The sequence below is a fragment of the Terrapene carolina genome, unplaced genomic scaffold, assembly GCF_002925995.2.
Source record: "Terrapene carolina triunguis isolate 2854851 unplaced genomic scaffold, T_m_triunguis-2.0 Scaffold231, whole genome shotgun sequence".
Taxonomy (NCBI): Eukaryota; Metazoa; Chordata; order Testudines; family Emydidae; genus Terrapene; species Terrapene triunguis.
In genome coordinates this window covers 17,590,290-17,603,043 of record NW_020664582.1, presented here as the reverse complement: position 1 = coordinate 17,603,043, position 12,754 = coordinate 17,590,290, and the positions used below count along the sequence as shown (strand labels likewise).

Genomic DNA, 12,754 nt, shown 5'->3' with positions numbered 1-12,754 from the left:
AAAAGGTTCAATAGAGAGAAGTTAAGCTGCAGCAAGTGCAGTTGCTGGGACCCCACTGAAGCAGTAACTCCAAGGTGTCTTTGGCAGTGGACAGGGCTAAGCTGCAATAGTCGCTTGAATGCAGAATCAAGCTAGGTGAGCATATTTGCCTGGCTGGGAAATGTAAGACTTGGGTTTTGGGAGATCCAGGTGGCTATCGTGTGGCTGGCTGATAGCCTAGAATTCTTTGTGCCTCTCTGTCTGACCCAGAGGCCTCTGGTTTTGACATTCAGCTTTCTCCTCGCTGTGCCTTTGCCCGCGTTTTTGATCTGCATGGGAGCATGTATTTCTGCGCCTTCCAACAAAGGACCCAAAGGTCTGATGATCGTGCTCACTTTCTGATGTTTCTCCTGGGCAGGAATTGTGGTGTTGGCCTCCCATGTCTCAGGATTCCAGACTCTTGTGTGCTGAACGCAGACCCACACCATGTCATACAGACAGAGTGTGACCTCCTTGCCCCCAGCTGCAACAGACTCCCCGGGCTCCTCTTCCTTTCAAGTTCCACTTCAGACTTTCCCTGTCTGGTTTTGAACCTCTTGCTAGCCTCACTCCACTCGGCTTCCTACTCCCTCTGTAAGTCTACTGCCCTCCCCTGTCCCACCTCATTCAGCGTTAGCCCATTCTTGGTGTGAGAACCACAGCTTCTGCCCTCAGGCACAGCCTTTGTATCTCTCTGCCTCTTCAGCTCTACACCACCTTCTTCCAGATCTCTGCTGAAATCATAAGTTCTTTTCTCCGTTACTTACACCTGTTCCTTTTGCTCTTCCTTTTGTTCTTATTTGAGTCAGTGGTTGGGTTACTTATCTAGAATGCAGTTTTATCTGAAGGACACTATGCAAACTCAGATTGTATATTGTGATGTGTCTGGAACATTATTGCTGGCCTATAACTTAAAAGAAACAAATTATTGAAATCAAAAATGCCAAGGTTGCATACTCCCTTGAGCATAACCCTCCCACATTTGTTTTGGTGACCTTGAGCAATAGTGTGTGTTCCCAATGTCGCAGATAATAAATAATTGACACCACTCTTGCCTGTCTAAACACAGCCCGTGGTGTGTAGGCTGTCCCTCCATGGAGTTTAAGCCATGCACACCATTCTTTTTATGCTGACACAGACTACCCTGTCTACCTCATTAGAAGCTAATGCAGTAAATCAGAGGCAGCTTAAAGGAAGACTGGGCCAACCCCCTCTGTCCCCCTGGCAAGCGGAGTCTGAGCAAACGGAACTGGAGACAGATCCCAAGCTAGAATTCCTGCTTTGTGATGTTTGGCTACGTAAACTCCTGGCTGTTTTGAAAGTGTATGTAAAATGAAATGACACATACAGGGAGAGCTGCCTTGAATGTAGATTCCTGTTCCACTGGGTTATTTCTTGCCGTGGGGAGCCCTGAAGCAGAGTGTTAAAGGCCAGATTTCTAAAGCTCTTACAGCTGTTACTCAGAATGTTCCTTTGTAACAAAAGGAGCTGGAGGAACAACAAAACTGAAGGAGAATGGGGGAAGGTCTTAGGCATTTCCAATGTAATTTTTGCTTCTACCAAGCTAAGTAGTAAATAAATTGGCTGAAAAGGTGTAGCTATACAGGTGTATACCCAAGCTGGTAAATTTTGGAATCCCTCCCATCCTTGGATCTCAGGGTTATGGGAAGGTCAGCGTTTCCCAAACTATGAAGTTTTTAGGTTTACAAATTAAACTAAATAACTGTGACTTTATACCCCATATTCTTCATAGAAATATGGTTATGATATGAATATGGCATAACTAAGATATACTTTATGCAAGATGGCTTATGTAAGATATCATTGGAATGGTTATGGTTTGCTGAATGTGATTATCCAATTTGTATGCATGTATCATTTCTGTAGCTAAAGTTAGGAATATGGACTATATAACAATTACAACTGGGTGTGTATTCGGGAGACACCCACCAGACAACAGGCCATCAGCCTTGATGGGCCGTTACGAAGAAACAAGACTGTGAAGATACTAATTTCTCTTCTTCCTGAGAGTAGTCCTGGGAGGTAGCTGACACACTACTAGGGGCATGTCTTCACTAGCAACGTTATGTGGCTGTGTAGTCACGGCACCAGCCCCACCTCCATGAAGGAATAGCTCCCAGCGCTGTCTACACTGACACGTTACAGCGCTGAACCTTGCAGTGCTCGGGGGTATTTTCTCACACCCCTGAGTGAGAAAGTTGCAGCGCTGTAAAGTGGCGGTGTAGACAAGGCCTTAGTCAGGTGCTCCTGTCACCTGTACTAAGCGCTATCTTGGACTTCTAGTAATTTTCCACTAACAGGATGGGGAGGTCAAGTTTGGGAAACAAAAGATTCCCACCTTATGTAAATTGTATTTAAGGCTAGGAAGGAAAGCAAACAGGACACTCCTCCATTGCCTACCCAAGAAGAAACACTGCTGAAAGTAGCTGAAAGGACAAAGGAACTGACCCGAGGGGAAAGGCAGGGGTGAGTCCAGCCTGAGGCAGGGGTCCAGGCTCTAAGAAGAAATAACTGAAACTCTAAGCTACAGAGACTCTGCAACTTGCTTAAAATAACATTTAGGGTGAGAAATTACTTCTTGAAACTAGTATCTTTAAGATCTTAAACTTAGTATGTGTGTTTTGTTTTATTTGCTCAGTAATCTGCTTTGTTTTGTTTGCTGTTCCTTATTATCACTTTAAATCTGCCTTTTATAGTTAATAAATTTGTTTTGTTTATTATTAAACCCAGTTTGTGCAATCTGTAGGGGGGCAAGAAGCTGCGTATATCTCTCTTCACAGTGAGGGAGAGGGTGAATTTTTATGAGCTTGTGCTATGCAGATCTTTCTATACAGCACAAGACAATATACCTTTTTGGGTCTGCACCATAGACACCAACTTCCCCTCTGCCCGGTGGGTGCTCGACCCCCTAGCCCCGCCCCGGCCCTGCTCCTGCACCACCCTCGCCCCACCCCCATTCCACCCCCTTCCCCAAAGTCCCTGTCCTGCCCTGTCTTTTCCCACCCCAGCCCCGCCCCCTTTCCCCAAGTCCCCGCCTCTTCTCCCCTGACTGCGCCGTGTCCCTGCTCCTCTCCCTCCCTCCCGGAAAGTCCTAAGCACTGCCAAACAGCTGTTAGGCGGCTGGTGGGTGGGAAGTGCTGGGAGGGGGAGGGAGGGGGAGGAGCAGGGACACGGCACGCTTGGGGGAGGAGGTGGGGAAGAGGCGGGGTGGAACTTGGCTGCCGGTGGGTGCAGAGCACCCGCTAATTTTTCCCTGTGGGTGCTCCAGCCCCGGAGCACCCATGGAGTTGGAGCCTATGGTCTGCAGTCCAAGGGAGGTGGCACCTGAGTGCTGGGGCAAGTCCCTTAAGCGGAGTCTTCCCAGAGCTTATCTCAGAGTCTGTGTCTTTCTGCAGTTGGGGGTGGCCCTGCCTGTGTGTGTGCTAGAGGAGGCTTAAGAGCCTGGCTCCGCAAGACCGGGTAAAGGGGGTCCAGCTGGCAGAACAGGCAGGCTCAGTGGTATCTCAATACATCAGGTGGCACCTTAAAGGGGGACAACACGTCACAATAACCTTGTACTCTGCTACCGCCCATCAGAAGATATGAAAGCGTGTTACATACTTCGGCCATGTCTACACTTACAAGCTTACAGCGGCACAGCACAACTGTGCTGCTGTAAGCGTGCTTTTGTGTTATGCTGATGGGAGAGAACTCTCCCGTCAACGTAATAAAACTAGCTCAATGAGCAGCGGTAACTATGTCGGTGGAAGAGCATCTCCCCCCAACATAGCGCTGTGCACATGAGCGCGTATGCTGGCAAAACCTGTCACACCCCTGAGTTACAAAAGTTTGGCCGACATCAGTGCTAGTGTAGACATGGCCTAAGTCATTTACTTACCTTGAAGGAGTGTCACATATTATCCTCACTCTACAAATGGAGAAACTGAGGCACAGAAGGTGCTGTGACTTGCCCAAGGTTACACAGCAGGTCAGTGGAAATCTTGGCTCTCAGTTCCCTGTAGTTTTCTGCAGAATCCCAATTTATAAACTTTCTGGAGTCCACTTGTAAATTCTCCAAAGGACGGTTGAGTTTAATCTCTCTGGTATACTCCCCTCCCCCCCCCCATATTTCCTGCAGCAGCAGCAGCTATTACCTGGCAGGTTCATCGACTGAAACATTCATCTTTCCAAATGTCCTCTTGTGTGCATTTGGTTTTGTGCTGAGTGAGAGAAGCCAGATGAAAATAGGAAGTGTGACTGGGCTGGGTATGTGCAGAGCTGAGCTGACCGCTCTGGGCAGGATGGAGAGATCTGTGCGATACTTGTTGATATCAAGTTCTGTCAGCTGCAGTACTCCGCATCAATGTAAATTACATCCAAATGTAAATAGCAGGGCAGGTTTGTTTGTTTTGCTAGGCTGCTTTGCTGGATCATTTGTTTGTTCATGGGTGAAGCCTGAACCTATAAAGAGCTATTCACCTCACCTAAAAAACCACCTCTGTTTTTCAATAGACCTTTTTGCCTCCCAACTAAAGGTTTGTCTGAGTTTGAGATCCTCAGGATGATTATAGCTGTTGCTACTATCTCATGTTTTATAGGGATTCTGAGCACTTTATCAACTACAGGAGGGGTAGGCAAACTACGACCCGTGGGCCATATCCGGCCAGCCAGCCAATTTAACCTGGCCCTTGAGCTCCTGCTGGGGAGCAGGGTCTGGGGCTTGCCTCGCTCCTGCACTCTAGCCAGGGAGTGGTGTCGGGGCCGCTCCGTGCACGCATGCCGCAGCTCCTGAAAGCAGCAGCATGTCCTCCCTTCGGCTCCTATGCGTAGGGGCAGCCAGTGGACTCCACACGCTGCCCCAGCCCCAAGCACTGCCCCCACAGCTCCCATTGGCCGGGAACTGTGGCCAATGGGAGCTGCCGCGGCGGCGCCTGTGGATGGGGCAGCGCGCAGAGCAACCTGGCTGCGGCTCCATGTAGGAGCCGGAGGGGGGACATGGCCACTGCTTCCGGGAGCTGCTTGAGAGGCGCTGTCCGGAGCCTGCACCCCTGAGCCCCTCCTGCACCCCAACCCCCTGCCCCAGCTCTTATCAGCCTCCTGCCCTCCAAATACCTCGATCCCAGCCCAGAGCACCCTTCTGCACCCCAAAACCCTCAGCCCCACCCCAGAGCCTGCACCCCCAGCCAGAGCCCGCCCCCCACCCCCCACCCCCCTGTCCCAGCCCGGAGCCACCCCCCCACTCCCCCGCACTCTGAACTCTTCATTTCTGGCCCCACCCCAGAGCCCTCACTCCATCCTGCACCCCAACTCCAATTTCATGAGCATTCATGACCTGCCATACAATTTTCATACCCAGATGTGGCCCTCGGGCCAAAACGTTTGCCCACCCCTGAACTACAGGCTCAGTTATGGTTCTAGAACTTGAGCCATGCTGTGGAGGAGGAGAAGCAGTGGTGGTAGGAAGGGTGTTGTGCTGGTGAAGGCCAGGGGAAGCCCGGGGGCCACCAGGAACACTGGGGAGTGAGGGTTGCCCTCACCAGTACAGATTGGGTGTAGTAGCATACACACAGTGCATGGCTCCTCTGGGGTGCTCAGTATTGCTGGCAGTGCCATCTGCCCCTCCCTGTTTGCCATCAGGGTGTTTAGGCAGCAGCAACATTATCACTCCCACATGCAGGAGAGGTTTGGGGGAGGGAAAGGACTTTCCAGTCCCCTCTTCTCTCCTCCACCACCACTAATGCCTCTGCATGATGGCAGCCATATTTTCACCCTGTAATAAATAGATAGGAATGTCTTCTGCTAGGAAAAATTTCAGGTGAGCATAGATGGCCCTCAGTAAGGGAAATAGGAAATCCCAAAGACCTCTCTCTCCTTTCTACCTAGCCCGCAGAGACTAAAATATACCTGCATGGAGACAAACCCATCTGGCTCATCTTTACCCTACAGACTTCAGAATGTCTTTCTGAACAAGTCCTTTCATCTCCAACAAGATATTACCCCAGGAGCTTGCTGGAATCTATGCTCTCTTTGATCAGAAACCTTTTGGCTATTTGTTTTTATTCCTTAGACCAAAGAAGCAATAATAAGCACACTTTCTCAGTGAAGGCAACAGAACAAGTGCATTGCTGCCTGTGCCTGCCTGCTGAGTTGATTAACTGTAATGGTCACGAGCATAGAAATATATTTAAGGCAAACCCTAAGGAAATTAAGAGTTTAAATTATCCTCCATATGTCCGGCGTCCCACTAAAATGAATACACCCCACAGGTCACTTGGGCAGAAGTATCAATGTCAGGATGCTACATTGTTAGCACAGTAGATGAAGCTGCATAATAAATGATGTTTAAATGACCTCACTCTATGAAGAGGTAATTGATACAGATATACACCAGACAGGGTTGTTTGGAAGCTGAAGGCTTTTATGCTTCCATCTCACACCACTGTCAAGTTTTTTTCTTTTTCTTTTCTTTAGACACCCTTTGTTGTGTATAAAAGAAAGTTAGTGTAGCCAGTGATGGCCAAAGTAGGGCCCAGGGGCCAAATGCAACCCATAGAGTTCTACAGCATGGCCTGCAGCCACTCTTCTAGTCAATGTGTTGACTGACTCCCAGCATGCAACTGTCCATTTTGGCCTGAGCAGGCACTATTGATTATGAGAGACTGCAATTTGATCCTTTTTATGCAAATTTAGTGTACCGCTCAGATTCCTGCCAAGTTCCCAGAGTTGCCTTCCAGTTGAGTAAATATTTGGTGCCCACACACAGTTCCATTGACCCTATTTTGGAAGGACAATCCTTTTTTTTTTTTTTTTTTAAACCAAACATTTATCATTACTCCAGGAGTCCCTCCCAAGGGCTCTCTGAGTTCCCTAGTTTCCACTGACGTTAAAACATGTGTCTCAGTATTTTAGGTGTTGAAATGATGCTCGCTCTATAATGTTGTAATACCCTGGTAAATAGAAAGATATAACTATATTTGTGTATCATGTCTCTTGAAACAAAAGCGAACTATTGTAATGATTGGGTTTTGATGTTTACGTGGCCGGGATTTATAAACTTGTTAAAACTTGCTAAATAAATAACTAGGACACACTTTTTTTTTTTTTTTAACTGCTTTTCTTCGCAGATGTCACTGCTTAATGCTTTTCTGTGTTGGCAGTGCTGGTCTCTAGAAGAGGTGGAGCCTGGCTCCATGAGGGTGACCCAGGTCTCTTCCCTCACTTTCCCTAGTGCTGTGAGAAAAGATATTAGGTTTGACATGTGCTATCCCCTGGGAAACCCGGACCAGAAGGGCTCACTGAGGATTAGCATTAGAGAGGAATCACACTCCATTGGCTGATGCTTTGTCGCATTTCCTCTGTTAATCCATTGAGGCATCTCTTTCCTTTCAGAAACACGAGTACTCAAGACTTGAGGTTCCCAGAGGTCTATGCCTGTGTCACCCAGTGTGTTGTTTCACAGAGTGACTGTGTGCTAATGTGAGGCTGGGCTGGACTAGAACCCTTCTTTCAATGGTCAGATGCTTCAAAACAGATTTTTTATTTTATTTTATTTTATTTTAAATAAATGGCTTTAAAAACTCATTGACAAATCTAACTGGCAATTCAATTTTTCAGAAAATGCTAATGGGCCCCAATTAGAGCTGAAAAAAGGAAAGTGATTCTCTTTGAAGGGCAGTTCTCGGATGAGCTTAGGCTCCTTTTACCCACCATGCATCAAGTTTTGACAGTGTCTGTTTCTTGTGATCTGTCACATCAAAGGCTGCTCTGGGTCTGCAGCAGGGTCGATGTACCTTGAGTTCAGTAAAATTGCCGTCTTTTTTTCCTGTAAAAGATACAGACTGGGGCATGTGTGAGAAGCTAATGACATTAGTATGTGCTGTTATATGACAAGACCTCACAAGAAACCAAATGCCTGATCCCATTTGGGATTTCCCTAGGACAATAAATATGCTGGAAAGCTTCATCTGGAAATGTAGCTGGATTCTGCCATCTGCCACAGATGCAATCAGTGGCTCCGATACCATTGCAGTCTTTCCTGAAGAAAAAGAGGCTCTAGCTCTGGAAACAGAATACCAAGGCAAAAGCAAAAATCCCTTTGGAGCTTTCAAGGTAGAAAATCCCTAAATAATTTGAACATGTACATGCACCCATCACTCCACTTCCTGACACATGAGCATATGCTAATATGTAGGCACATATTCATACATATATCTCTCCATGCTCAGATTGACACACACTGATGAAGACGAAGTATTATTATAAGGCTCAGATTTATGTTTTCACCTCCGATTTTCTAGGCAGGATTTAATCTAATTGCCAAGGCCAAACATTTCAAAAGGTGGGGGCCCAGATGTTTAGGTGTCCAACTTTAAGCATCCCTTTTTGTGCCCTGACCCTTAAAATGTAAAGTGACAGTCCTTGTTTCCGTTCACACTTTTACATGTTTCATCTGCAAAAGGGAGATAAAAGGGAGTTAAAGCTCACATGGAAACCACCATTTAATTGTACAGGTGTAGAAAACTCTCAGCCTTGAACATTGACTGCACAGACATCAGATGAAATGTGGCATATCTCTTTGAGTCCCCCCTCCCTTGCCACCATTCCTTTGTCTTGATCCTTAGTCTTAGCCAAAATATTCGGATTTGTATGTTCAGCTCTAGTGTAAATACGGAGACAAGTTAATAAATGGAGTTATTTGTATCCATTCCCATAAAGTGAAATTTTGAATTTCCAGGTACTTTTCTTCCTTGGCCTTTCTTTCCACTCCCTCTTGAAGTGGGTTGCTTGGTAGGTACTTTGAGCTACCTGAGTAAGGAATTAATTCTGCTGCTAGTGGGGACCTCCTCTTTTCTTAATGCATAAATGACAACGACCCTGATATCATGAAACCAAATTCTCTAGATAACATTTTAGGACCTAGGTCTCAGTCCCTGTTTTCCCTAGGCCAAAAGGGTCTACTGCTAGACCCCCTTTGGAAGTGGCATGCAATACTAGTGTGGCATTATGCCCCATTTTCTACATAGTAATATTATTGACATGATGTATTTTATGCAAGATTGGTCATGTAAGGTATCATTGAAACGGTTGTGATTCACTGAATATGATTATCCTATTTGTATGCATGTATCATTTTGGTATCTGAAGTTAGGAATATTGTCTATGCATCTATTACAAATGTGTTTACACCTGGGGAAAGCCCACTAAGCAGAATGCAATCAGTCTAGATGGCTGGCTGGAAAGGGCCATTAGGGAGAACAATAGGTTTTAGAAGAGGCAAATCTCCCACCTGGGAGCCTTCCTGAGGATGCTACAAACAGCTTCCAAGTCATGGCTGCTGTGTCCCTACAGGGGCATGTGACCACGTCACCTGGTACTGGACTCCATCTTGGAATACCTGTGTTTTTTCACAGACCGGGCATGGGAACCAAGAGGAGAGACAAAGGGTTCCTGCCATATGCAAAAGCTATTTAAGGTAGGGAAGTGACATCATTGTGGTTCTTCACTGACTCCCTGCCCAGAGAGATGCCTGAAAACACCTGAGGAACAAGGACTGGACTGGGGGAGAAGGGCTGAACATAGGCTAGAGAGATTTCTAGCCTGAGACAGGAATACCTGGTGTTTTTAAGCTGCAAGCAACTGCAGCTTGCCTCAAGAATCTCTGCAAAACTGTCTAAATCAACAATTAGGGTGAGAATCTGCCACTCATATCCAATGTCTTTAGTATATTAAGCTTAGCTTGTGTTTTTGTTTATTTGCTAGGTAACCTGCTTTGGTCTGTTTGCTATCCCTTATGAGCACCTAAAAATCTATCTTTTTGTAGTTAATAAACTTGTTTTGTCTAAAACCAGTGTGTGGAAATCATAACTTGGGGCAGAAAGCTGTGTATATTTCTCTCCACATGGAGGGGGGGGGGCAAATTTCATGATCTTACACTGTACAGTTTGCTGTGCAGCGCAAGCAGGGCCGGCTCTAGGCACCAGTGGAGGAAGCACGTGCCTGGGGCGGCACATGCTAAGGGGAGGCATTCTGACCATTCTTGGGGCGGCACAGTCCGAGCGGCTTTTTTTTTTTTTTTTTTTTTCTCTTTTGTGCGGCAAAAATGGTAGAGCGGGCCCTGAGCGCAGGATGGTGTAATTTTGGGTTTACACTCGAGAAGGGGGTGTGTGCCTTATGAACTGGGAGGTGCATTAGCTGAGCCTTCCCATGCAGCTGTGTGTTGCTGCAGCTGGGTGTGCCCCTACCTGTACGTGTGCTGGAGGGGGCTTGAGGGCCTGTCACAATAGTACAGTGTAAAGGGAGCCCAGGCTGATGGGTCAGGCAGGTTCAGTGGTACCCCAGTTCCAGTGGTACCCTGGAGGGAACCCATCACAACTAGTATTACTTTTGTGGACCTAGTCTAGGATCCATTTAATGAGCCCTAATTACTAGCATTCTTGCCTAATTGGAATGTACAGGGAACAGAATTAGTGCAATGCATTTTAGTGACTTTGTGACAAGGCCTCTGATAACTGACTCTGTCGTGGATAAACAGCACACCCAGTCTCTTTATGAGGCACATTGGTGTCTGTCTGCCGTCAACTCATAGCAGTTAACATGAAGGAACTGGCATTTGCTGACCTATGTTTCTGGTTGTGTCCTCCTTTGTTCACTTTGTTGCTGCCCTGCTCTAGTGCGGCAGCTAAACAATTCAGATTTGCTTTAATATATTGATATTAATGCTTTGCCCATGACTTATTTTTTTTAAAACCGCTCCTGAAATGAAAGAGAACTTCTCCATCTGCTATGTATTCCCATGGGAATCATTTTGTTGGCACATGTCTGCCCACTGGGCTCTGAGCCAGTTAAAAGGATTCAAGTGTGTGGAGGGGATGCTGAAATGCTAAACCTTAAGGACCTTAATGACTTGACTCACTAAATATGTTGACAGTTAATTGGCTCAAACTAACACAAATAGGGACGATCCATTACAGCTGTAAACATGCCAGCAAAGATCATAGCAGACCAGCTAGGGACACCATCTAAACAGAAGGGAAAGGTGCTAGATTCTCCCTAGAATACCACACATGCCTTGGGGTTTTTTTTGTTTCTTTTCCAGTCACCTTCAGGAAAGTTATAGAGCAGGGTCAATGTGACCCCATGGTTACCTGCCTTAGGTTAATTATCAGCTTTTCTCCAGCTAATTTGAAGAGAAATTATCCTTAAGACTAATTCTCCGGGCCTAGATGTATCACAGCCAACATGGTTTGTCAGGGTGCCAGTGTGTTCGCACTCAGAGAATGGGGTAGAAAAAAATGAAGGAAGTCAAAGCTAGCCTGGCCTACCAAGTATGCGTATCAGGAGGGTGCAATGCATTCCTCGCTAGTTTTCCAACTGCTTTTCAGAGGATCTTAATGCTCTAACGGAAGAGAGAGAGGTTGACTGCAGTTTTACAGATGAATTCTTGGAAGGCTGCAGTTTGGTCCCACGAATTTGGTCATGACCTCAAAGTGTCCTAGTCCCAAAGATTTATTTTGTAACTTGGTGGGAAATCCAGTCCCGTTTGGGAGTGAGCAAAAGGTCTTCCCCTGTGCCAGTGGTACAGTGACCTGTGCCATTGGACTGGGCATAGTAGAAATCCTGAGAGGGGGAGAGATGGAAATGAGATTGGCAGGACCAGTTCCCGGTATGTAGGTGGTCAGAACATGTAAACCACCATTAAAATTGACATCCCGGTTTGTAATGTCAGTCGAGAGGCCAAGAAATTAGTGGGTCCTGGAGACTGAGCTCCCCACTAGCCCCTAGAGGGGTATCTCCAGGTCAGTCATGCAGAGCTATTTGTTTCCCCCATTAAAAAGTATTATCAAGTCTTTGGCTGAACTTTATTAAACTGCAGTTTAACATGTTGTCTGATGGTGTCAGTTTAAATGTGGACATAAGAGTAAACAAGGTCAGTTAAGGGGGGAAATTGACATCAAGTTTTTGTTATCTGGAGAAATATTAAATGAGATTCCCACAGATGTCACCTATATTTACCTCCTGCCAACCTCCACATTAGCCCTAACTGACCTGATTTAATTGGTTGGATTTATCATTGTAAATCATCATAAATAGACCTTGGATCACTGCAGATCATCCCTTTTAGCAGAACATACATGACTTATCCATTATTCAAGGCAACTTCTCAACTGGAGTCTGATGATGTTGAACAGGATCCAATTACATATAAACAGCTGCACCAAAATAACCTTGAGCACTTTAACTTCAACTGTCAAGAGCAAGGACAGACTAAGTAAGGACTGGCACATAAGACACCCCAATAGGTTGAGATATTAAAGAGATCTTGGCCAAGTCCTGAGGCAAATTGTCTAGCCTCCCATAGCTAGGCATAAAAAGTAGGGGATGGGGTGGCAGCTTGCATTCTGAATCCCCCTGCCTTTTTTCAGGATAAGGTTCAGCCTGAGCTGCTCTTGAGCAATTTAAGCTATAACTCCCTTAATTTGTTTGTAATCCTCCCACTAAATTCAGGGCAGTTTTTAGAAAACCTTTGGCTGCATATGCTAAGCTCCCACTAACTTCACTGGGGCTCTCCGTGCTCCGACTTGTGTTCGGATCTCTTTGTCATGAGACTTTCTGGTGCAGTGTCTGCCATGTAGTTATAACCGTGTCAGTCCCAGGATGTTAGAGAGACAAGGGGTGGGTGAGGTGATATCTTTTCTGGGCCCAACTTCTGTTGGTGAGAGAGACAAGCTTTGGAGCT

At 46.3% G+C, this 12,754-nt stretch overlaps 1 protein-coding gene across 4 annotated transcripts in view; it reads left to right on the top strand.

Annotated features, from left to right (window-relative positions):
- Positions 1-12,754, top strand: part of SPECC1 (sperm antigen with calponin homology and coiled-coil domains 1) — a 138,599-nt gene that overhangs the window by 23,098 nt on the left and 102,747 nt on the right. The gene's annotated exons all lie outside the window — the stretch shown is intronic.